The sequence below is a fragment of the Chelonia mydas genome, chromosome 12, assembly GCF_015237465.2.
Source record: "Chelonia mydas isolate rCheMyd1 chromosome 12, rCheMyd1.pri.v2, whole genome shotgun sequence".
Classification (NCBI taxonomy): domain Eukaryota; kingdom Metazoa; phylum Chordata; order Testudines; family Cheloniidae; genus Chelonia; species Chelonia mydas.
In genome coordinates, this window is record NC_051252.2 from 37,536,124 (window position 1) to 37,561,526 (window position 25,403).

The window sequence follows — 25,403 nt, forward strand, 5'->3', positions numbered from 1 at the left end:
GTGGTATAGCTGGACGGAAACACCTCTCTGAACATTTCAGACACTCCACAAAGGTTCCATTTCCACCTGGGTTTGAAAATGGGCCAGGTTTCAGCCGGGCTCCTCTTTTCCACAAAGCAGTTGACCCACCCCTATTCTTAAATGCCTTCCAAGGTGCACGTGAACTCTGGCCTCCTTGGAAATCTGCACTTCTTTGGCCCAATACAGGATTTCTTGTTCCAGTTCATGCCTGACATTTTGCAGCTAGAGCTTGGCTCTGCTTCCTCTCAGGGAAGCCTTAAAAAAGAGAGAAGAAGAATAATTAATAAAAACCAGTTGTTATAAGTTCAGCTCCCTTTTTTTTTCCAGAGGGGCCCCCAACTCCCTATTGTCATAGAAAGTGCTGGGTGAAATGTTTTGGACAATAGTTTGCTGAAAAAGCACAATTTCAGGTAGATTGCGACTGTTTGTGAATTTGGGTCAAATCTGTCAAATTGTTTTGGCTGAAAAAAATGGGGGAAATGCAAAAAAGTTTCATTTCAACTTTTTCTAAATGAAACCTTTCAACTTTCCAAAAACAGAACATAGTTTTGAAATGAAATTTAGCTAGATTTCATTTTTAAAAAACCCCAAACCAGAACAAAATATTTTATTTGGGGTTGAATGAAAGGGTTCCTTGTACAATTATTCATTCAGCTCTAGACCTGGGCCTATCCATTGGTCTCTCTGTAAGGGCTTTGAAACAGAATTACATTAAAAGGCACAAGGGCAGTGGTTTTCAACCTGTGGTTTGTGGATCCCTGGGGATCAGCAGACTGTGTCTGAGGGGTCCGCGAAAGGTTGTCATGACCACAGAACAATGGTTTTCAACCTGTGGTCCACAGACCCCTGGGGGTTTGCAGACTATGTCTAAGATTTCCAAAGGGGTCTGCACTTCCATTTGAAATTTTTAAGGGGTCCACAAATGAAAAAAAGGTTGAAAATGACCGCACGAGGGAACTTTTAGGGAACAACTTCAGAGTCCACTCTGCCCCTTAGGGTGCAATTGACACAGCCAGCGGCAGCCCACAGCAGGGAGCCTCCAAGCCCAGGTCGACAGACTTGGACTCACGCTACCATGCTAAAAATAGCTGTGTGGACTGCACTTTTAATGTGCAGCTGTGGATGGAAGTGGGGCTCCGAAGGCCACCCCCCTCCCTAGGCTTCAATGACCACGCAGCTATTTTTAGTGCAGTAGTGCGAACCCACTGACCCAGGCTGGGAGGCTCGCTGCTACGGGCTGTGTAGCCATACCCTAAGAGCGTGGCAGAGTAAAATTCACATCTCTGCTTGCCGTGGAGCCAGCGTTCCTATAGACGAGCCCTGCGTCGAACAGACGGGGATGTGTGCAGCTGAGTTTGTGAATCAGGCGAAAAAAATGCAGGTCACCTCCTGTGTGAAGAAATTGACGTTCAGAGACTCATACACTCTTGACTTCATCTTGTTGTGTATGAATCCGGCCTTCAGTTCAGTGAGACCCCACAGCTGCTCAGACAACTGCAGCTTTCTGCTCAGTGATCAAACTGCACATCAGGCTTTTATTAAAAGCTTTTTGGGCCAGTTTCCCCAGTTGCAACGAGAGGGCACTAATTGGATAAGAGCGCGGGAGGGGTGTGCCTTTCTTTTCTTTCCTTTTCTTTTCCCTATTAAATTAATCTGGTGACATTTAGTGTTCCCAGAGTGGAGGCTGTAATGGCGCTTGTTAAAACCAAGCCAATTCCGAGCAAACGTCCCAGTGCACCCAGACGCACACAGTTCTAACCTCTGTTTCTTTCTACCCACCCTTGCTAATTCCACTTCTGAGGCTGTCTTCAGGAAGAGACTTGGGCCTGGTCTACACCTAAAAGACAGGTCGACCTACCTGTGTGGCTAGGGAGAGATGTTGCTAAGCTGTCCTCCGCCCTGTTACAGATGCTGCTATGGTATTCTTCCTTTCACCTAGCTACCACCTCTCATGGGGGTGTATTTCCTACAGTGATTGGGGGGAGGGAACCTTCCTTTGCTCCAGCCTAAGTGGCTACACTGTGCACTGCAATGGTGCAGCTGCATGCTGTATCTGTAGTGTCTGGGGTGCAGACAAGCCCAGAGACAGGTACCAAACTGAGGGGAAGCACAGCAGTTAAAAGAACTGTACTGAAACTTGGGAGACCCGGAGTCAAATCCTGCCCTGTGTGACCATGGCCAAGTCACTTGATTGCTTTGGGCCTCAGTTTCCACATCTGTAAAATGGAAATAATGTTACTTTCATGACTCCCAGGGATAAACTGAGTAAAGTTTGTGAAGTACTCAGATGCTGTGGTGATGGAGGCCACATAAATAATGATACTTCTGGAATAAGGACAAGATTCATTCTAGGCATTGTCTGAGACCACCATTGCAGTGGTGACCTTTGAGTCCTATGTGTCTTAGTGTGAATGACTAATGAATCAGCTATCTGCACCCCTTAGTTCACTCACTCTGATATTTCTTTCAGTAAAGAATTTTTAAGTATTTCTTTAGGGAGAAAAAAGCTCTTCATCTCAGGACAGTGCAACCGCTAGCATCTTTGCAGTCATTCAATTCGAAAGGTCCTGTGCAATTCAACAAATTGGTTTTGCAGGGGAACGTTTTGCCCTTGTTAAGAAGATAAAATTGGAGCTTATTCAGAATAGATATTGTGACAATTAACTGCAAATGTCAATAGCATTTATTGCTCTTGGATTGGGGCTCTATCTGATGCATGCGGCATGTAGAATTTCTGCTCCTGTTCATCTTTTGTTGCCTCACAGGGCTTTTAATTTCAAAGCCCTGGAGTCAGGAAATAGTTAAGTGCTACAGTATTTTGATTAGCGGAGCCCTAAAGTCAGTAAAAGACAGTCAGAGGAAACTATCAAGAGCATGCTAATGAGGTGAAGTCATCAGCAGACGTTCATGCTTCCTCCACTCAATATAGTGTTGTTGGATGTGAATAACATGAGTACAGGTGGATCGTTCCTTTCTCTGTCAGTAAGACAACTGCAACCAAACTGGAGCCCCGTTGCATAGAGCTGGACACTACCGTTGTCTTCTGGAACTTGGATATTGGTGTGGTTTTTTTCTGTGATTTTGGTCTAGCTGGAGCTTAATGATATCCCCAGCTCTGAGAGAGCTGACTGAAGACTGGAGGTGGTGCAGGGAGACTATAAAGACAGCAAAGGGGAGCTGCCATCTCCAAGAGGGAAAGGTGAGGGAGTGCTCTGGACAATCCCTTTGATTTCTCTGCCTCACAAATGGGGGGATTGTGAAATTGCTGGGAGGCTGAGGGGGAGTTTTCAGCCTTTTTGGGTTAGCAGCAATTGGAAACGGCAGCATTTCAAGGTCTCTCTGTCTCTGTGTGCAGAAACTTTCCTCTGTGGGTCTGAAGATGCCCTGACAGTCCTGTAACCTAACCCCTAGTAAGGTAGCGCTGACAGATGTTTTTGGCTAGTGCATGCAGATATTAAAACTTATCGAAAACCAGTGGGGGGAGGTGGTTTTCAGAGGAGAACTAATAAAGGAAACAACAGAGAAATACATCAACCTATTTGCCTCTGTTTTGCATAGAGAACTCTCATCCCTCTTAGGAAAAATATGGAAAATTTACCAGCTGTCAGAAGTAAACTTCCTTGTTTGGGGATTTGAAAAAAAATATCAAGCTTTTAATCTGTGTGTGTGAGAGAGAGCGTTGGAAATGTGCAGGATCATAACCCATCTCTTCTTTTTAAGAAGAGCTCTAGTGCAATAATGCAGAAAGTTAAAGCAAATAAGATCTTTCATTAAAACAGTTGCCTTAGGGCTGATACACTAGAACACATCTCTTGAGCTTTCATTCAAGCAAAATTCCCACTGATACTGATGATTTGACAATATCACTGAATTTATAAAAAAGTTCCATCCCTCAAAGACTGCATTTATTTGTTGTATCCTAAAGGGGAAAAACTGTGCAGAAAAGACTTGTTCCTAAATAGTTTGCATTAGCCCTTTGGAGACCTATGAACACACGCAATGATTTGCATAACACCACACATATAGGGCAAAAAGAACAGAGTACTTGTGGCACCTTAGAGACTAACCAATTTATTTGAGCATAAGCTTTCGTGAGCTACAGCTCACTTCATCGGACGCATCACGAAAGCTTATGCTCAAATAAATTGGTTAGTCTCTAAGGTGCCACAAGTCCTCCTGTTCTTTTTGCGGATACAGACTAACGCGGCTGCTACTCTGAAACCACACAGATACTGGTTGCTTTACAGTGATAAGTCATGGATACACTTATGTCACTGTCCCTGTCCCAGACAGCTGATAGTTAACAGGCTTGATCCTGACTGGTACTGAGCACCCACAGTGCGTTGGTTTTAACAGAACTTGTGAGTGCTCATCATGTCTCAAGGTCTGCCCCATATGTAAAAACAAAGGTATCATCATACAAGTAGAGAGTGATGTTGTACAGTAATGCATAGAGGTGGCGGGGGAGGGGGCGTAACTGGGAATTCATTTGGTTGTCAGGATCGAAAAATGCCAAGGCTCTGAGTTAATATGAGTTCCTCTGATATTTTGGTGTTTATATTTCAAATATCAATTTCCTTTTTTAAAAAAGCCCTTTATTTCAGCCAAGTGAAAATGAGCATTATGAGCGAGTGAATTTTCCTGGGCCACTGCTACCAAAGGCTCCGAGTTGGCTTGGTGACATGTTTAACTTTTCACTTTAGAACCTGAAGTGTTTTTTTTTAATTAATTAAATTAAGAAAACATTGACAGATGTTATGGTAAAAGTGGCATCCGTCTATCCAATCTATGCACCTGTCTAATCTAGACATCTATACACAGCGCGTCACTATCACGTATAGGCTTGGAATAAGATGCTTCTCCCTGCGATGCCATCCTCTTCCGTAAGGGATCTGCTCCGTGGGAAGTTTTGGTGCTGCTGTTAGCAGGTGCCCTCTCCTTTCCATTTCATTCAGAATCTGTTCACATGCTGCGGACGCAGCTTCATCCACAGGCGTCATTAGCTAGCGCAGTGACCACTTCCTCCAGGCAGGTTCACTACAGTGGGGTGGGTAGGGCTATGACAGTTTGCCAACGTATCTTGGGGGCTGTAACAGCGCCTGGAAGGCTTTGGTCTTCTAGTGTGAGGCTGCTGTAATCGAGTAGTTTGATCATGGATTTGGGGAGTCGAGAGCTGTTTCCTAATCCTGATTCTGCTACTGACTTGCTGGGCCTGATTCCCCGCTGCCTTGCACCCCGTGTCATCACTTACACCTTCGGTAGCACTTTGTACAGGTGTAAGTGACACTACAAGGTGCAAGTCTGGTGAGAGATGGACCTGCTGAATGACCTGGGAAAAGTCTCTTCAACTTCGGTACCCCTGTCGGTGTGATAGGGATAAGATGGCTTGCCTTGCTTTGTTAGGCATATTGAGGTCTGTGGATGAAAATTGCTTTGTAAGGCCCAAGTGTTGTTGTTTTTTTTTAAATGATTATTATTTTACACCTTAACTCTGGGAGGCAGAATGATTTGCCGTGAGGTTATGATCCATCCTGGAAGCTTGTCAGTAAGGCAGTTTTATGTATTTAATAGCATAAAGGAGCTAACTTCATATTGCCAGTGTCTAGGGTTTTTTAAATAAATAGGTCGATTTTTGTGTCTTTCCTCCATAGTATTGTAAAAAGCTTTCAATTCTCCGTGCAGACACCGTCTTGCCAAGCGTCCGTTGCAAAGCAGCCGCTGCTTGCAATCAAACTCTTTTTTGCTGCTTTCGAAGGGAGACAGGAAAGCTTTCTGAAGCAGGAATGTACCTCGTCCTATCAAGGAACTGATTTTATTAATCCCCAGAGTCTAATTCCAGTCATTGTAATTGACTGGTTGCATTACTCACACCCAAAACGAACTCTGTCAGTAACTAGCTGCAGTTCTTTGTGCATCATTGCAGTGATTATCACATCAGCTGTGGGACTGTGGCCGCTGGGGATCTGAATGTTTGCTGGGCAGAACTGACTGCAGCTTCTATGCCATTGGCCTTCAAGGATCCTTGAGATGTCCTCCGTATAGTCTGGCTTTTGGTTCCTGGAGTAGAGAGCTGCTCCAGGGCCAGTGCCCCTCCGCGAAGCAACAGTTACCAACAACCTTAAGCAAATAAAATCTGCGAGGCTGAAAACAGGGGACCTGGAGCTGCTCCCAGCATCTGTAATGTGTGAGTTAGCGGTGCGTGTATGTTGCTGCCTGTTTATGACAGCATCCAAACATCAGATCTGTTGGCCCTCAGAAATTAGACAACTCTAATATTTATAGGTTTCAGAGTAACAGCCGTGTTAGTCTGTATTCGCAAAAAGAAAAGGAGTACTTGTGGCACCTTAGAGACTAACCAATTTATTTGAGCATAAGCTTTCGTGAGCTACAGCTCACTTCATCGGATGCATACTGTGGAAAGTATAGAAGACCTTTTATACACACAAAGCATGAAAAAATGGGTGTTTACCACTACAAAAGGTTTTCTCTCCCCCCACCCCACTCTCCTGCTGGTAATAGCTTATCGATCACTCTAGATAAGCTATTACCAGCAGGAGAGTGGGGTGGGGGGAGAGAAAACCTTTTGTAGTGGTAAACACCCATTTTTTCATGGTCTGTATGTATAAGAACATCTTCTGTATTTTCCACAGTATGCATCCGATGAAGTGAGCTGTAGCTCATGAAAGCTTATGCTCAAATAAATTGGTTAGTCTCTAAGGTGCCACAAGTACTCCTTTTCTTCTAATATTTATGGAGCCTTCAAAATAGGTTCTACTGTACCAGCTATTCTGACAACAAAAATAAGAAGTTGGGATTTTTTTCTTCGCAGTCTTAAGAATATTTTTTAATGTATATTTACAGCAAATTGCAAACCTGGCTTGCTATTTTTAACATGATGCCACCCACCTAGCTCCATTGGGTCATATTATTGCAAAAGAGGTGACGTGAGCCTAGAGACCTGTGAGCCGCTTAAAGATGAAAGCAATTCAGCTGGTGGGCTCATGAAAGGGCGGGTGTCAGCCCAGTGGATTTACCTGCAAGCGAACTCAAGATCTGATTATTACAGGGACCACGGGTAGAGGGAATAATGAACTAATACATAGCAAATGTTTAACAGCTGTTCCCAGCAAACCTCTCTGATGCAATCATTTAAGTCGAATGCAGTGTTTCAAAGAGAAGTTTTCTCGTGATAGTAAAGTTCACCGCTGAAATTGCAAGCTTGGAAACAGTCACTAGAACACATCTCTTGGAAGGTCCCACTCACCATAATTTATCAGGGCTTGGATGTGATACCTCTTTGTAGGACAGATGGAACTAGTGTGGCTAACTCGGGAGCCCCTTGAATCAGACAGCCGAGCAGAGCTGGGAAGTCTTTCTCACCAGCAGCGATAGAATCGGTTACGTGGTTTGTGTTCAGAGGTGGCGCCGCTGCTCATAAAACACAAGAGCACAGGAACCAGGCTTTGCTTAGAACATGAAGAGTCCTGGCATGTTTGCATTCTCAGGTTCCCAGAGAGAAGCATGTATTTTCTGGTGTGGGCAGTAATATCCAGGGGAATGTCTTACCACCTTGGGAACAAATCTGTGGTTTCTCAAGCCCCTCAGTGATATTCGCCACTATGTGAGAGCTAATGGGAAGGAGGGTGTGTATTCTAGTGGTTATGGCGTGGGACTGGGAATCAAGAGTTCTGGGTTCTGTTCTTAGCTCTGACGTTGGCTTGGGTTGTGATTTTAGACAGGTCACTTCACCTCTCTGTGCTTCAGCTCCCCCATTGGTAAAAAGAGGGTAATGCCACCTGGGAGGGTTGTTGTGAAGGTTAAAGTTGGTAAAAGGCTTTGAATTCCTTGAATCAAAGGCACGGCAGAAGGGCAAAATCTTATTTATCCTTCTAAGAGCAAGTGCCTTTTCCAAGCAGCTATTAGGCACAGTTCACAAACATTATAGAATCCAAACTCACCATCTTCCCAGGGTTTGCTTTTATTGACACAGAAATTATCATTAATACAACATAAGGGTCACCGTTAGCCTTCCCAGTCTTTGTTGTTCTTAGGGATCCTCCCTCAACAGTGATCAGCCCATACTCACAGTCCTCACTGTCCCTCTAGTCATTCAGACCTCCCTTATACCTGGGTGCAGTAATGAGCCACCTGCCTCAGTGAGTCAGCAGATCCCACCAAACCAGCATGATCAACACCTGCTAACAGGATGGGAGAGTTCAGGCAAAAGCTGCCAACCTGTCACACTCTTTCCTGAGACACCATCTGGCCTTCATCTCACCTTGCTCTCCATTGTCTGCATTTAAGAGAGACGAGCCTCTCTGAGTTTCAAAGTGAATGAGGCAAGAGTTGGTTGCTATTGGCAGAGACACAAAATAAGCCAGCAGGCTGTGGTGGGATAATTGTTTCTCAGTCAGAGTTTGGACTAAAGTTATCTACTAAGGCTCAGTAGATCCATTTGGTTATGTTCATGCTCTGCTTTAAAGATTAATTGACATTGTCCCAGTCAGTTTCTGCTTCCCAGCTGGCAAAGGGGTGGGGTAGGGCTTTTGAATGTCCCATTCTAAACCAGCTAATGCCAGACAAAGTGAGAACCAAAGAGAGGTGATTTCACTGCAGGAGTCTTATCGGAATGCGAGTCCCTTACAAACCCTAGTTGCCTGTCCCACACAGAGAGAGCTTAGCCGCTGTCTAGCATGACTGCGGTTGGGTTAATTGTGTGCAAAGCTCCCTCTGCTTGATCTTTGCTGGAACTCAGCTCACGTTTGAGGTTGTTATTCCCCCAACCTCACACAAACCAGTCTAGGGTCTGTTTATACTTAGGACCCAATCCTGCTTCCACCAAAAGTGACTGGCAAAATTCCCATTGACTTTACCAGCAATGGGGGAGAGCTCTTGCCATTCAGAGTGGGAACTGAAGAAGCTCATGCCTGAGATACAGGACAGATCTGAGCTGGGAAGCAGAGCCCCGGGGCTTATGCAGGACCCGTTCAGTCAATCACCCATTTGTTCCATGTCTCCCACATGGCGTCTCCTCCTTTCACATTTCATTCTTCCTTACTGTCTGTTCCAGGCCAGTCTTCCTTGTTTCCCCCAGTGGGGCAGACGGTGGCAGCACTCAGAGCCTGGGAATGCCTGCTTGTTTCGACTAGTTACATACCGCGTGGTGGTAAACCAGTCACTTCCCCATCAGTTTCCCCTCCCACCGATTTGTCTGTTGTCTTTTGTGACTGTAACTTTTTGGGATAGGGGCCTACCAGCACCTGGCATGATGGGATCCCTATCTTGGTTGTGACCCCAACGTGTTACTGTGATACAGCTAAATAATAACAATATTCTGTTGGGGCACAATCCTGTGCATTGCTGAGAGCCTGCTGCCAGGCACCTTGCAGTCTTAACTCCTGCCGACACAGGCTCTGTTCCCATTGAAGTCGGTGGCAAAACTCTAATTGGCTTTGCTGGTAGAGGATCATGTGCAGCCCTGGGCGTTGAGGGTCCTCAGCCCCTGCCAGGATTAGACCTTTGTTGTTGATTCTCTAGTGCTTGTCAGAAATATGCAAGAAATTGGTTAACAGCAGAAATGCCGTGATTTTTATCTCTGTTTCGGACGCAAGCCAGTAACGACTTGGCCCCGTGCTTTCTCACAGCTTTTGTGCATTAGATCTAGAAGCCACACTGCCTTCCCGAAGGATTCCGATAAAAAAACAACGGTGAAATCTCCCTTCCTTATCCACTTCAAAGTGGTAGGCAAAGACGTCCTAAAAAGGGATGAACTTTTTTCTTTACAAATGGCCCTTGACTCAGATTAGAAAGGAGGGGAAACAGAGAGAGGCGTTAATTCTGAAAGGAAAGAATAGGTTCATTATCTTTTACCTTTCGCAGTTTATTTTCCAGAGGCCTCGTGCAGAAAACATGGGCCTAGGGAAACTCCTGAATGCAGATTTCTGACAGCAAACCACTTTTCTCCACTGAGGGATAAAGTACCAGAGTGCAACATCGCCACCTGTTTGCCACACGCGATCATACAGCAGCATAAATCACAGATTCAGTCAATGAGGCAAAGAACCTCCCCCTGAAAAAACATTCCAGTCTGATACCAAACACTTGTATGGACTTGTATGAACCTGAGGCAGGACAAGGGCGGGGAGGGAGGGAGGGAGAGAGAGAGAGAGAGAGGAATAGACCATGATGCATTGCACGAGCGAAACAGAACTGCCAGGGAGTGTGGAAGTGGTTACATCTCCAGAAACGAGAGTGGGGCGCCCCGCAGGGTGACTGCTGGGTCAGTGTTGAAAGGTTTAAGCAGGTCATTTCTCCCACGTGTGTGCGATCACTGTCTAGGTCAGGTATAGGTGCTAGGGTAAGACTATGAGAGTATGTAAAATACAGCCAAGAGGGGTGGTGGTTGTAACGGAAAATGGTATAAGTACGTATGTAAACCTATGGCAAAGCTGCTGCTGTTGAAGGATTCTTCCTGTTTGCATCATGACTTTTCCTCACTTTGTTGATGAGAAATGGCCTCTCTGGAATCCTGACATTGAAATCGGTTTCCTTCCTGGCATTTCTTTTCCTCCATCACTTGTGGCCATTGGTTGGCTCTTGTGGGGCTGTTGACATGTGCAAGGCTGCCCAGGCTGGTCAGTTATTGCAGAGTCGCTTATGCGTGCTGGGCTGTGCACTCTGCTGTGGTATTGTAGCGTTGCTCGGACTGTTCTCTGTTCATACAGAGCTCTCCTTCCCATGTGTGGGAACTGCCCTGCAGGAGACTTGAAGCCTGGAGCAGGCTTGCTAACTGAGCTAACCAGAGACACCTGGCACAAGGAAGAACCGTTAAGCAACCGATTCCTTAGAAGGGAGTTCTGGGAGCAGGGGGAAAAGGAGACTGACTGAGAAGCTTCAAGGGGGTCAGCTGGGGCAGGGCAGCTGCAAGGTGATGAGAAAGACGCTGTGAAAAAACCATTTTCACTCCCCCAGGCTCTGAGGTAAGAGCCATGCCCTGGAACAGATTTTTGGGACTCTATGAGTGACTGGAGAACATTCCTTTTTAAAGATATTTTGGGACCCTCCTCTCCCCCCAAAATGAGCCCGAATGGGCTGTGTGTTGGTGAAACAAACTTTCATTAAAGTTTCTTGGACTCTTAGAAAAGACAACCAGCTCCCAGATCGTCCTGGGAGAGGAGGTCAGGCAGGAAGCAGGCAGGTCACCTCTCCCTCACCCTCATACATTTGGCACCCCAGGTGGGACTTGAACCCTCCATTCCGCCCCCTTGGAGCCATGGAGCAAATCTTGCGATTAATGATACAGCTGCAACTGGCTGAGAAGGAGCAAACACCTCAGCTCCTGGAGGCCTTGCTAGCCACCCACCAGCACATGAAGGAGGACCGGCTGGCCAAACAGGAATGGAATTGGCAGTCCCAGGCTGAGATGGCCAGGCTGCTTGAGCAAGGTTTGGCCGGCGCTCCCATGAAGGTGTTCCCTGCTTAGGCTCTCCCAGGGCCACCCTATCCAAGTGCTCTTATGCCGAGACCTGCTCTCGCTCGGAGCCCTCAAATCTGACAGAACGGTTCAAATCTGGTGCATACAGGGGGAAAGATGTACTTATCTGACTGCTTCTATTAGTGTACAAGTAGCCAAACAAGTGGGGCATCTCCAGGTGGGCGTAGCTGAGCACCTTCCCTGGCCCATAATCCTGGCTTGCGATCGGAGGCATCTCCCCATGCCCTGAATGGAAACTTTATGGCCATTACCCCAGAAAACTCTCAAGGGCCAAGTAAGTCTTGGACCTGTGCTAGGGGTGCATCCAGAGGGCCTGGAAAGAGGCCATCCCAGGAAGAGGGCCCCCTAGCAGGGATCTCCCGACAGTCCCCATCAACCTCTGCCCGCAAGCGAGACAGAGACCCTATCCACCCTAAGCCACGAGCCTGTAGATACACTTTTGACCTCATCATAACACCTTGACTTCTCAGCATGAAGATCAGACTCCTGAGAATGTGTCAGAACACTCAGAACACTCTCAGAACACTCCGCCTAATGCTTTCCCCATTTCCAGTTACATAATTAAATTCTGTACCAGGTGGAGAAACAACCTCACACAGATGAGCCCAGAGTCCAGCTCACTGAGAATTGTTGAGACTAGCTCACTCCATCTGAAGGCCCAGATCCTTCCAGGAGGGGAGGTTGGTGGGAAGGAGACAGGTCACTCCTCCTTCTCTTGGCCTCTTACATAGCCATAGAGTTTAAGGCCAGCGGTGGACCATGAGATCATCTCGTCTGACCTGTATGTCCCAGGCCACCAACACCACCTACCACCCGCACTCTAAACCAATGATTAACTCAGACTTCCAGAGTATTAACATACACATACTATCCTCTGCTGAATGGTTCTCCTATTTACCATTGTGGGCCACATATGTGGCCCACAGTGTGTTATGTTGACCATATCCAATACTACCTCTATAGCCCTGAGGATGTCACATGGGCCACAGCTCTGTGCTGATTGGGCTGCAAGTGGCCTGCATGCCACAGGTTGAGAACCTCTGACTTAACCCAGTAAACCTTGTAAACACTTCATTTTGTTCTTAGTAGGTTTATACCATATTTGCTAAACAATGTGGGGCCTGCGCCACTTAGCTCTGCAACATCAAAATCAAGGCTAGGAAGCATCTATCTTGGCAACATACCCTGCCTTTTTGCTGCAGGAGATGGCTCAGAGACCTCAGGACTTGGGTTGGAAATATGTCGGTTTTGCTCTCAGGGTATGACTATATCTCAGTCGGACCCAATGAGTACCAAGCAGCGTGCTGCGTCTGGGTCTTTGGGATTAGCGTTTAGAAAAAAAACCAAGGTCCTTTGCATGGTTATTAAAGACCATGTGGCACTTTGTGTAAAATTAGGGGGTTGCTCTGATGCTCTGTGCCAAAATGTGCTTGTCTCTCTCCGCGGTCACAACCACACACTGTGGGAAGCAGCATCCTGTGTGCTGGATGGCTGCTCGCTGTCACCACTTTATTCCTTGGTGCAGCGTGTGCATGGTCTCTAAAGCATGTTGAGATTAAAATGTACTATTATATGCGTGTGCGTGACTATTTATTAGGCTCCTGTTTGAAAGAGGCCTGCGAGAAAATTACAGGCCAAAATTGTCAGATGTTTAAAATGTAAAGCACTTAAATCGTTGGGTACCTATATCTGGACATAGGTGTCTACGGCAAGGCCTTTGAGTTTGAAAGTCTTGGCTATTGTGTTTATGAAAGAGGAGTCTGCACCCAGACACTCTTTCCGTATTGGAACGAGCTAATAAGGAACTGGCCAACACTGATTGTCCAGTTAATGTGGATTTATGGCACAAATCGGCTCCCTTCTTGGTCAAGGCAAACAGAGGCCAATGGACTTTTAGTGCTGAGAAATCTGGCCCTGGGGCTGTATGATGTTGACATCATGGAGATAAATGTGACTGACTCAGAAAGAGACAAGCCAGATCTCTAGCCCAAGATGAGGAAGAAGATGAGCTCAGAGAGCTGAATTCTGGTCCCTTTTCATTTTCTATTTTAAAAGAAACTTTTATGAGGTGACTGTATTCTTCCTTTTCCCTGTACCAGCGTATTTTGGAAGCTGTCTCTGTCCAGTACTTGCTCCAAAAGTTGTGTCAGTATTGAGTGTAAATGTAAACAGTGTTTTCTATCTGCAGCACGGTTTCCTTTTGTAGCTTGGAGATTGCAGTTGGCGGATGGTGCACTGTATAACGGTGTCATCTGGAGTGAGACCGGCTCTCTTCACTCCAACCCCAAGCAGAGAACTCTGGGTAGCTCACTTCTGTGAGGGGGTCTCTTTTGGGGGTGTAGTTGATTGACTCAGGGACAGAACATCAGTTAAAAGAGCCTGGGGTTACCTTCAAGTTAAGCACATTGGCCTGGATTCTGATCTCTCACTGATGTAAATCAGGACTCCACTTGAAGTCAATGGGTTAGGCTTCTTTAAGTGAGATCAGAATCACCCCTTGCTAGGGCAAGAGGTCCCCTCCCCCATAGAAAGGATGAATCCCAATTGAAGAGGACAAAACACTAGGGAGATGTACAAAGGATGCTGGAAGTCAATGGCGGTTGGGCGCCCAACTCCCATCTCTGCCTTTTGAAATTCTCTGCCCTCTCTTCTCTCCCCAGTTGAAATGACTCCCCATTCATTTGTGGATACACTTCAGAAAAGCTCTCCTTAGTTTTCAAGCCTTCCAGGAACTTGTTTCAGCCCACTTCGCTGACAAGTCCTCCTCCTCTTCCTTTGCTTTCCGCATCTACTAGCGTTGGGCCTGTCTCTGTCCTTCCATGCAATCCGGCTAGAGATTTCTCCACTGCAGCTCCCCTCCTTCTCAACGCTATCTACTTTCCAGTCTCACCTTGAGAAAATAAACCTCCTTTCTCCTTCTATGTCAACGCTTCTTCCTTTCTTTCTCTTCCATTGCTTTTTAAAAAAAACTCTTCTTTAATCTATTTATTGGATTCTGTAAAGCATTGTAGGGTGCGGTTTCTGCTGAGGATGCTATGCAAAGTAAGGCTATTGCATTTTTTTCTTCCAGTGAGAGAGTTTAGAAAGCAGATCGAGCGTGCTCCAGTGCCTAGGCACATTGGCGTCTGTCTGGGGACGGGTTTGAGTCTTAACGCTGAATTCCCTTGGATGGGTTTAAGTCAGAAGTGTGACATTGTTGGAATGTGCTTGTTTGTATTTAATATGAATACGGAATTGTTCTCCTTGTACTGTTTGTTATTATGCAAAGGCAAGTCTTAAAATAATATTGAATTTCCTCTCTCATAATTTTGAGGAAAAACACTTATCCGGAATTAAGCAGTGATTGTGGGGTATCCTTTCATCTCAATACATAGGGGAGTTACAGACGTACCTCTCTGTGGGTCTGGATAAGAATATAGCCCCTCTGTGTTAGCTGCAGGGTAGGAATTAATGTTGGCGCTGAACTTGGTAGCACACTAGCATGAAGAATGGTCTGTAAGCTGAGGGACAAGGTCTTATTTTTTATGTATGCGCTGTGTAAAACTGTATAAAAAACTTCTTCTCGTCATGTGAGCAGGCAGAATTCTGACTGAACTGCAGTCAGTACAGCAGCGTTTGTAAGCGGCTCTGTCAGCTATTTCAGCTTTGTAAAAAGTGAAAATCATTTACCACGTCTAATACAGACCGACACATCTTCCGTATGTTACAACATGTACAACATTCCTCTGCAGCATTAGAAATTCCCAACCCAGCAGCTTTCAACGACTGCATTGGAGCCAGCGATTTACCGTGTCATTGACATTAATCCAGCAAAGCACTTAAGTGGATGCTTAACTTTAAGCATGTGAGTAATAGCATTGCTATCAATGGGACTGCATGCTTGTTTAAAGTTAAGCACATGGTGGCTGGATTGGGGCCTGTTAGAAATTGTCAAAAATGGGCTAAAAACAAGTGTGTATTTTCATTGAGGTTTTCCCCTGCTGTTGTTGCAATTCAGATTCTCAACAAAAATTAAAAAATTCCAATCAACTCTATAGCTGGTCAAGAAATAGAAAAATATATTGGGGGAAAAAATGTTCCCCTGTATTTTTGGGTGAAACTTGACATGTTCATCAAAAACTCAGAATATAAACCAACTCGATTGACTATAAGTAGAAAATGACTCTGACTTGCCTAGCTTTACGGTCTGGGCAGAAGCCATACGCTAACAGAATGAATGGGTAAAAACAAATAAGATAACATGTTTGTTCTGCAGATCTAATACTCTTAGTGTTGTTTTCTTAAGCTTTGATTATTCGTGGTGGATGAAATAAAAGGAAACCTACAAATAAGCAATTTGGCTCAAAGAATGTATTGGAATTGGTGTCACCAGTGGAAAACCCAAGTTAGTATCCTGCAGGGTATAAAATCATTCTTTACTAATAATACCTCGCTCTTTTCATCAGTAGCTTGCAAAGTGCTTCACAAAGGAAGTCAGTATTGTTATTCCCAGTTTACAGATGGGGAAAACTGAGGTACAAAGAGGGGAAGTGACTTGCCCAAGGTCTCCCAGCAGGCTAGTGGCAGAACTGAGAGTAGACCCTCCCAGATCTGCTTAGTCCTCATCCAGTGCTTTATTCACTAGAACTCAATAAGAAAACGTTAATCCTGTCTCCATAAAGGGTGCCGTTCTTCCTTGTCACATGTGGGAATCTGTGTGTGTTAATTCCCTTCCCATCAGCGTCAGCAACAGGCCAATGTAGCTGCATGAGGCCCCCTCTCATAGGATCATAGGACTGGAAGGGACCTCGAGAGGTCATCTAGTCCAGTCCCCTGCACTCATGGCAGGACTAAGTATTATCTAGACCATCCCTGACAGGGGTTTGTCGAACCTGCTCTTAAAAATCTCCAATGATGGAGATTCCACAACCTCCCTGAGCAATTTATTCCTGCGCTTAACCACCCTGACAGTTAGAAAGTTTTTCCTAATGTCCAACCTAAACCTCCCTTGCTGCAATTTAAGCCCATTGCTTCTTGTCCTATCCTCAGAGGTTAAGGAGAATAATTTTTTCCTCCTCCTTGTAACAACCTTTTACATACTTAAAAACTGTTATCATGTCCCCTCTCAGTCTTCTCTTTTCTAGACTTAACAAACCCAATTTTTTCAATCTTCCCTCATAGGTCATTTTTTCTAGACCTTTAATCATTTCTGTTGCTCTTCTCTGGACTCTGCGATTTGTCCACATCCTTCCTGAAATGTGGTGCCCAGAACTGGACACAATACTCCAGTTGAGGCCTGAGTAGAGCGGGAGATTTACTTCTCTTGTCTTGCTTACAAAACTCCTGCTAATACAGCCCAGAATGATGTTCGCTTTTTTTGCAACAGCCTTACACTGTTGACTCATATTTAGCTTGTGGTCCACTGTGGCCCCCAGATCCCTTTCCACAGACTCCTTCCTAGGCAGCCATTTCCCATTTTGTACGTGTGCAACTGATTGTTCCTTCCTAAGTGGAGGACTTTGCCTTTGTCCTTATTGAATTTCATCCTGTTCACTTCAGACCATTTCTCCTGTTTGTCCAGATCATGGGACACCCAATTCACAAACCACAGCACCAGTGATCGCACTGCTGCATAGGCTGTTCGTCTTCGCTAGTGCCCCAGCCCTTTGCATCTCTATTCCCCGTCCAAGGTTTGGTGCCAACAGCTGCGATGCTGGCGCCAGGGGGGGAATTTGTACCTTGCCTCCCTGCTTGGCAGGTTGTGTTCCTGGAGTGCCAGCTGGCAGCCTGATACATCCCAGGGCCTTTGTGTGCATGATGGCATAAGTGCAAAGGCTCCCGTTGTGCTCAGATGGCACAGAAGATGACCAGACACATTCAAGCAGCTTGAAAGCCTGGCACTGAAACGCAGTCTGCTGAGTTCAGTGTGGCCTTGACGACAGATGCTCCTTAGCATCAGTTGTTTTCCTTCACAGGAATAGGAAAAGGGTTAGAAGCGGGCAGTAGCCTTTGCACACAGAGCAGCGAGATGCCTAATTTGACATAACCACAATCTTTCTAGATCTAAATATCCGGAAAATTGAGCCCTTAAGATTCACATCCACAAGGTCAAAAGGCTCAATGGGCTTGGATAAACAGTGTGTTTCTATGGGAGACAGGGACACGTACTCCCTGTGAGCTGATGCGAGTTACACAGCAGCGGTTCAAGCCCCAGCATACATTGGCAGCAGGGCAATGTGTTCCAGGAAGGTGTGTTCACGTCGGCGTCTGCTGCTAAGAGTCTGGTGGGTGCTGCTCCTCTGGCACCACTTTGGCAGTCTACACCTGGCATTTCTTTCACTGGCAAGGGTAAGTGGGTTCACAGACATTTCACATATTTCCAAATCAAATAAAATATAACCGCGGGTCAGCACAGACATGTATTGGCAAGCTGCATGGGGAGGCTTGGTCTGGAATAGCAGGTCAGAACAGAAGTAATCTGTCCTTGTTTGGATACTAGGGTAGCCAGGGACCCTATAAGTACCCAGATAGAAAACTTACCCTGTACTACAGTATGCCCGGTTCTAGTCAGTGCTACCACTTCCATTAGCATCAAGTGTCATTCTGCTTACAGTCAGTTTCGCTTGCAGTTTCTCATGCGTGTTTGGGGCAGGATTGTCTTTTTGTTCTGTGTTTGTACAGCACCCAGTGCAATCGGGGTCTTGGTCCATGGCCGGAGCTCTTAGGCGCTATGGTAATACGAGTAATAAATGCGTTGGTCCAATGCTGCAATTGTTGGAGCTGCAAAAATGGCAAGGGTCTGGTTGTTTTAAAGAACTGTTTTTATTGGATTCAGAACGCAAACAGCAAAGCAAATATTTCTGCTAGCCTGAGGGGTAATCCAGGCTGTAGTGTAGACGCAGTGTACACCAGCAGCCAAGTGCTTTAGCCAGTATCGTTTATATCAGCAAAAGCACTTTTTTACAAGTATAGCTGCATCTACATTTGGGGTTTTGCTGGTATAGAAAAGTCACCACCCTAATCAATTTTGCTATAGCATCAAAAGTTTCTAGTGCAGACCTGGCCTTAGGTTTTATAAAACTCTGTTATTACAAAAAATATGTTTTGGCCCAGATTTTGACCTAACAGTGTCACTGCCAGAGTAATACCACGGCTGATTCTAATTTGGGACTGCCAGAAGCCCTTGTGTATTTTTCTTAACCTTGACCCTGGATATCCCCTGCAATTCTAGCTTTGAGATTCCCCCCTTGCCTTCACAAACTCTATCAGTGCACCCTCATCATGGACTACAATACCCCAGTGATTCTGATCCTGGGACTGCCCTGGGTAATGCTGTCAATCATACTGAGCTAGTGTTACTGTCCAGAGGGGTTTGGCATGAACTCTGGGAATACATGTATGCACTTGCATTTAATCCGGCTCTTGGTGTGGAAAGTAACATCCCTTACAGCTTCCTGTGCATTACGCTACATGCAGGTGTGTTGAAATTTGAAACAGCTACTTAGTAACTATAAGTGTTGGTTTGCAGCTCAAAAAGAGCCATAGCGTGGAGGTGTGTAGTAGGGACACATGGCAGTGCATGCTCTCTTGTGTACAGAGAGAGAGAGAGCTTTAGAGTCTGGTGATACATGAAATACTTAAAGGAACAAAACCCTGGATCTTAAGCCCCAGAGTTGAGTCCTGATCCCTCTCTTTATCATGAGTCAGATGAAACTCTGATTCTGAACTTGAGGATCCTAGAAATGAATCCACCTTTCTGGCTTTGGGACATCTCAAGGACTAATCAATCTATTGAGAAATCTCAGATTATATATGGCAGGGTTATGATGGCTGCTTATTTAATATTATTATCAACATTTATTACAAGTGGTATGATAGCGCCTAGAAGGCCCAATCAAGATCAGGGCCCTGTTGTGCTAGAAACATTGTGAGAGACAGTCCCCACCTCAGAGAGGTTAGAGTCAAACAGCCAAGACGTGGGAGGAGAAACAAGAACGGAAAGCAATTGCCCACCATCACCAGCACAGCTAGGAACGGAACCCAGCTCTCCTGAATCCCATGCCAGTGCCTTGCCCACTACACTACACTGGTCCTCTTAAAAGCTTCTGTTTCCATCCAGATATGCTGCTAGCTATCAACACAGGAAAAGGCACCTGCAGGTTTGTTGGTAATGAAACCTGCTGGTGATTGGCCTGAACGTGCTGGCTGTGGTTGCTTTTTGTCCCTTTAACATCCCCCATTAATCCCACATCAAGGGCTCAGCTCCTAAAAAGCCCTGGCCCAGCTTTCCGAGGACTGGGTGACCCCAGCTCCCAGAGCCTTCAATGGGAATTGTGGGTGCTCAGCTCTTCTAACAGGGTACGCCTGCATTTGACCTACATTTGCGTGTGCAAATGGTTTTCTATAGAATGGTGCGCACCAGGGAACGTTTTTATGAAATACAAAAAATCAGGCCACAGATCCCTGTAGTGCTCTGGGGCCTGATCCAGAGCCCGTGGTAGTCCATGAAAATCTTTCCATTTATTTCAACAGATTTTGGTTTAGTCACTAATAACAGTTGACTCTTTTGGGATTTGCAGGTGCTTGACCTCTCTGCAAACTAGGGTCCTGTAGCTTATAAAGCAAAGGAAGTTGTGACGTTGCACTCCATATTTTTATAAAAATATGTTTGTAAGTGTGGATATGTTGTAACTGGAATATGCTTTATGCAAAAGGTCTCTTGTAAGATATCACTACAAAGCTTATAATCTACTGAGTGTGTTCATTCTATTTGTATGTATGTATCATTTTTGTATCTAAAACTAGAAATATGAAGCTATCTGTGAGGTCCTATTGTAATTATTGAAAGTGTGGGCCACTAATGGTTGCTTAGAATCTTGATGGCTTCCATTAACCAGGACAATTGGTTGTAAATGGCTCTGTTTACTTGTAAGACTTCCTGTATACGTGTGTGCCAGCGAGTGGGTAATGAAGTCTCGCAGGACATGTGATCATGTCACCTGAACTGGAATCCACCTTTAACCTCATGCTTTTCCATTTAGAAGGAAGAGGGGGAACCCAGAGGGAGACAAAGGATTCCCACCTTGTGCCAAAGCTATAAAAGGGGGTGGAACAGAACAAAGCGGGCTGCAGTCATGAGAAATTCCCTAGTTACCACCTGAGCTAGAACTAACAGGAACTGTGCAAGGGGCAAGGATTGGGCCCAGACTAGGAAGGAGTCTAGTCTGTGAAAGAAGCTTATTGGAACATCTCTAAGGGTGAGATTTACCTGTATTCAGTTTCTTAATGTATTAGGCTAAGACTTGCGTGTTTTGTTTTATTTTGCTTGGTAACTTAATTTGTTCTGTCTGTTATTACTTGAAACCACTTAAATCCTACTTTTTATACTTAATACAATCACTTTTGTTTATTAATTAACCCAGAATAAGTGATTAATACCTGGGGGAGCAAACAGCTGTGCATATCTCTCTATCAGTGTTATAGAGGGCGGACAATTTATGAATTTACCCTGTATAAGCTTTATACAGAGTAAAATGGATTTATTTGGGGATTGGATCTCATTGTGAGCTGGGTGTCTGGGTGCTGGAGACAGGAGCACTTCTTAAGCTGCTTTCAGTTAAGTCTGCAGCTTTGAGGGTGTGGTTCAGACCCTGGGTCTGTGTTGCAGCAGGCTGGCGTGTCTGGCTCAACAAGGCAGGTTCTGGAAGCCCAAAATGGCAGGGAAAACGGGCTCAGAGGTAGTCTCCGCACATCAGGTGACAGTCCCAAGGGGGTCTCTGTGTCTGAACCCCATCACAGAAGTTGCAGAGGAATATGACTGGGCTTTTTCTTTTCTCCCCCACAAGGAAATAGTCACAACAAACCTGAGGATAGACAGTAAACTGGTCAAGACAAGAGCAGGCGTAAACATGTTGTTATGGCTGAAGTGACAGTTTCATTGTAGGAGAGACGAGCAGGGGCAGGAAGTTGAGTTAGTTGGAAAGATGTAAACAGAAAAGATTGCAGAGTGTGGGAGAAAGGCGCTGCTCCTGCCCCATGGTGTTTCACTGCAGAAGAAAACGCAGCACCTGTGTTAATTTCACACACAAAGTGGCCAAGTGCAAAGCAAATGTTAGCGTGAAAGGGAACCTGACGTGCAAGAATGGAGCAGGTTGGATGAAGGCACCAACAAAAGTTTAATACCTCATGTCTCATATTTGATTATCCTTACTATTCCCCCTGCACCTTGGCATTTGTTCGCTAATTCACTTGGCAACATCCCTGCAAGTGCATCATTCTAACACTGCACTTAAAGTTTCATTGATACCAATCTGTCACACATGGCTAAGCAGCATTTCACTCAGCCACATGCAATAGGGCAAAACTGGCACCAAGTCACTGCTCTGATGGCTGTAGATCAATTTGCGTTAGTGAGAGATTGGATAACACTGTATTCCTGGCATAGCTGTTGCCCAGAAATATGTCTGCTTGTGCAGACCATATTCTCAAGGACCATTTGGCTCTTTTCCTTATGATGACCTATAAGACTAATTTCTGGCTCCTTATCGCTGAGAATCTCAAACATTTCTCCTCTCTAAACATCTGCAATTCCCGTATATAATCAATTCATATAAGTGATACAATTGCTATGTATGGGTCAGATGTTAAAAGTTAGGCATGTACATTCGCACAGGGCCAATCTGTGTGCAGTTATCCATTGTTGGGAGTACTTGTCTGGTGCATGTACCTTATTTGCATATGCACAGTGGGTATTTGAATGTGAAAATGTAGGTGTCTGTTGTGATCCGTACAAGCCTGGCCCTATATCTACAGGTAAGTGGTCAGTAAGGAGGGTTAGATCTTTTTAAGTGCATTTCATACTAGACTCATAACTCTTCCATTTCTCCACCACGTGGGCCCAGCTTAGAGAGCGGCCGTGCAGCCACTTTGCCTCAACTATCTCTTGGAGAGGCAAATGGACATTTCAGTTTTGATGGCCCATGTGATCCCCAGCCCCTATTACAAAAATTCCAACAAAGAGTGTCAGCTGTGACGAGAAGACCAGCCCACTAAGAATATGGACTGCAATCACCAGCTTGCTTAACGAGGACTGCTAAATATGCCTCAGATTATGACGCTTTTCAGTCATTGCTGACAGTTATGCCAAGGTGAAAGGCTCAGTCTCCAACTACCTCTGCCTCGAGTCACTCGTTCTCTTGTGTACCTAGGATCATTTTGTTTCCCTGAGAACTCTCCATGTGTATTTATCCCATGGGACCTTGGGCAAGCCACTCCAAGTGCCTCAGTTTCCCCATCTGTAAAATAGAGGTAATAGCATGTCCCTACCTCCCAGGGATATTGAAAGGATAAATTAACATTAACTACTGTGAGGTGATCAGATACTACAGTAATGGGGTCATATAAGTTCTTTAGATCTGTTCTCAACTGGGAGTACATGTACCCTAGGGGTACGCATAGTTCAGGGGTACATCAGCTCAGCTAGATATTTGCCTAGTTTTACATAAAAAAGCACCAGGGAAGTCAGTACAAACTAAAATTTCATACAGACAATCACTTGTTTACCCGGCACTATACACTATACACTGATACATAAGTACAATATTTACATTCCAGTTGATTTATTTTAGGATGATATGGTCAAATGAGAAAGTCAGCCATTTTTCAGTCCTAGTGTGGCTGTGACACTTCTGTATTTCTGTGTCTGATTTTGTAAGCAAGTAGTTTTAAAGTGAGATGAAACTTGGGGTACACAAGACAAATCAGACTCCTGAAAGGGGTACAGTAGTCTGGAAGGTTGAGAGCCACTGGTTTAAATATCTATCTATCTATCTATCCTCCCTGAACCTGTCAGTGATCTTTATGCCTGCTGCTGGATTTTTTGCTCCACTTATTCAGCAAATTTCGACTCCTCCATTCTGGCGTAGTTATAAAATTAGCCTGAAAGCTTCCACTCCCTCCCTCCAACCCCCCCACCCCCCGCTTCTCTCGAGCTGCACACCCAGGGCATCGTCTCAGCAGGGACGCGCTGCATGGGAAGCAGAATGCCGACATTGTTCTGCCCTGGATGCCCATCAGCGTCACCGCTCCCGGGTTCTGTAAGCGGCTTTAGGCATGCATGTTTGCATATGTTAAAAATATTTAGTCCACTGCTAAAAAAAATATTATGCCCAAGATCTGGGGCCAGCGAAATATAATGCCATCTATGTGTCCAGCTCGCTGGAAGTCCAGAGGCACAGAGGAGTGTTTATGCATTCGAAGGTTTGCCATAGTTGCACGTTTAGCTGTTGGGTGTGAATGAGCGATATTTCTCCCTTAGCAGCTCCACCCTGGATTGCTTTGGGAGGCTTTAGAGAATGACTTGTCTCCCCTCACTCTTTAGCTAAACACATGATAAGCCTGTTATCGTTGGAGGTTAAGACACCCAGCGGGTTTGCCCTCTTAACCCCGGGTGCTAATATTGGGGCTCCAGGGTGAGGCCGCGAGTGATGAGTGACAGAAATTATCGCAAGACCTACGTGCGAGTTAATGCCTCTTCCCAGTGATAGGCATTTTCGGCAGGAAAAGCTTTTCACTCTCCAGTGGTTTTGCTGCTGTAGCTTGTTGATTCCACGGGTGGGCTTTCTGATCGCTAGCGATGGGACATCTGAGTTATTGCCTGAAGCAACTCACTAAAAAATACCCCTTACAAAGATTCAGAACAAGTCCTGATGGAAAAAAAGAGGTAGAAAGCAAAAAGGGCTCATTCCTGATTTCCTGGACCCAATCAGGTGCCCTCCCAGGGTGGGTGTTTTGGGGTCACCCTTCTGCCTAGTTTGTGTTCTGCCTGCCTTGCATTTCCAAGTTCAAGTCCTACTCCTGTTCCAAACTCTCTAAGTCCAGGCTGCTCAAAGCCATGATGTAGATGGAGCCATTAGCAGTTCCTGATGGGGATCTGAGCCCCCCCCCCCCCCCGCCCCCCCCAGTGTTTGGGTTGGAAGGGGAAAGGGAGAGGTCACATCTTGGGTTTTGCTTTGGTCTGTTGCAGAGCTAGGGAGTCAGCCAAGAGACCTGGAACCAGATCAGCACTTCCTCTGCGTTTGGGGGTATTTGGGTTGGGTTCCACCTCTAATAAATTTTATAGGCGCTCTTTTTTCATTGCATTTGTGAATGGATTAAGTGGTCATAAAAGTGAGGGACTAATAGGGCTGGCTAGAACCTGGTCCCAGCTCTGATCATGCACCTTAGTCTAGTGCTTCCCATCTTTCCTGACTGTTATACATGGACTGGGCCTATGCTGAGTGGAGGGTACCACATGGGCCCAAAGTACTGGATTGTTCAGTGCTGTGTACAAATGGGGCCAGGATGGGGCTCCTCTACATCTCATCTTCCCTGAAGCCTAAAAAGGGTTTGCATGCACATCGACACAGATAGTGGCTAACTGGCTGTGTTGACCTATGGCAACACCATTGCCCGTGCCCTGCCTTTCCTCTTATAGTGGTGTAGCATCAATCCAAATGCAGATGGCTCTGATTCAGACTCCATATTGCAGCATTTCAAGGCGGCTGGACCACATATCCCAATCAGAGTTCACTTTCTACTCCCAGAATTGCTGTTTGAGCTCTGCAGTGAGATCACTTGGCCCTGGTGACTGATGGCCTCTATTTACCCCCTGTTCACTCTGTGCCTAGAGTGTTGGAAGGTACAGTTATAAAGAAACCCAAATAAATAAATACGATCCCACACACGGGTGCAGCATAGGCAGCAGCTATGCCAGCTTCCCTCACGCTGCTCGGCCAGTGCGCCTTACCTGATTGGAGCAGTTCACGCTGTGTAGCCCATTCAGCCCTTTGTTTCCCAGCTATCTAACCTACCTCACACCTCCTCCCCATCCGAGGGGAGACTGCCCTGGGCTGTGCACCGAGCCACCAAC

General features: G+C 45.6%; 1 protein-coding gene across 3 annotated transcripts in view; it reads left to right on the forward strand.

The window, feature by feature from the left end:
• The window catches only part of ZNF469 (zinc finger protein 469), a 195,200-nt gene that overhangs the window by 56,796 nt on the left and 113,001 nt on the right, over positions 1-25,403 (forward strand). For 2 of the 3 annotated variants that reach the window (XM_043526272.1, XM_043526274.1), the window contains exon 1: positions 2,976-3,220. The exons of the other annotated variant lie outside the window; for it this stretch is intronic. The gene's annotated coding sequence lies outside the window, so the exon portion shown is untranslated. Of the gene's footprint in view, positions 1-2,975; positions 3,221-25,403 lie in introns of those variants that run through there. 3 annotated transcript variants of the gene reach the window in all.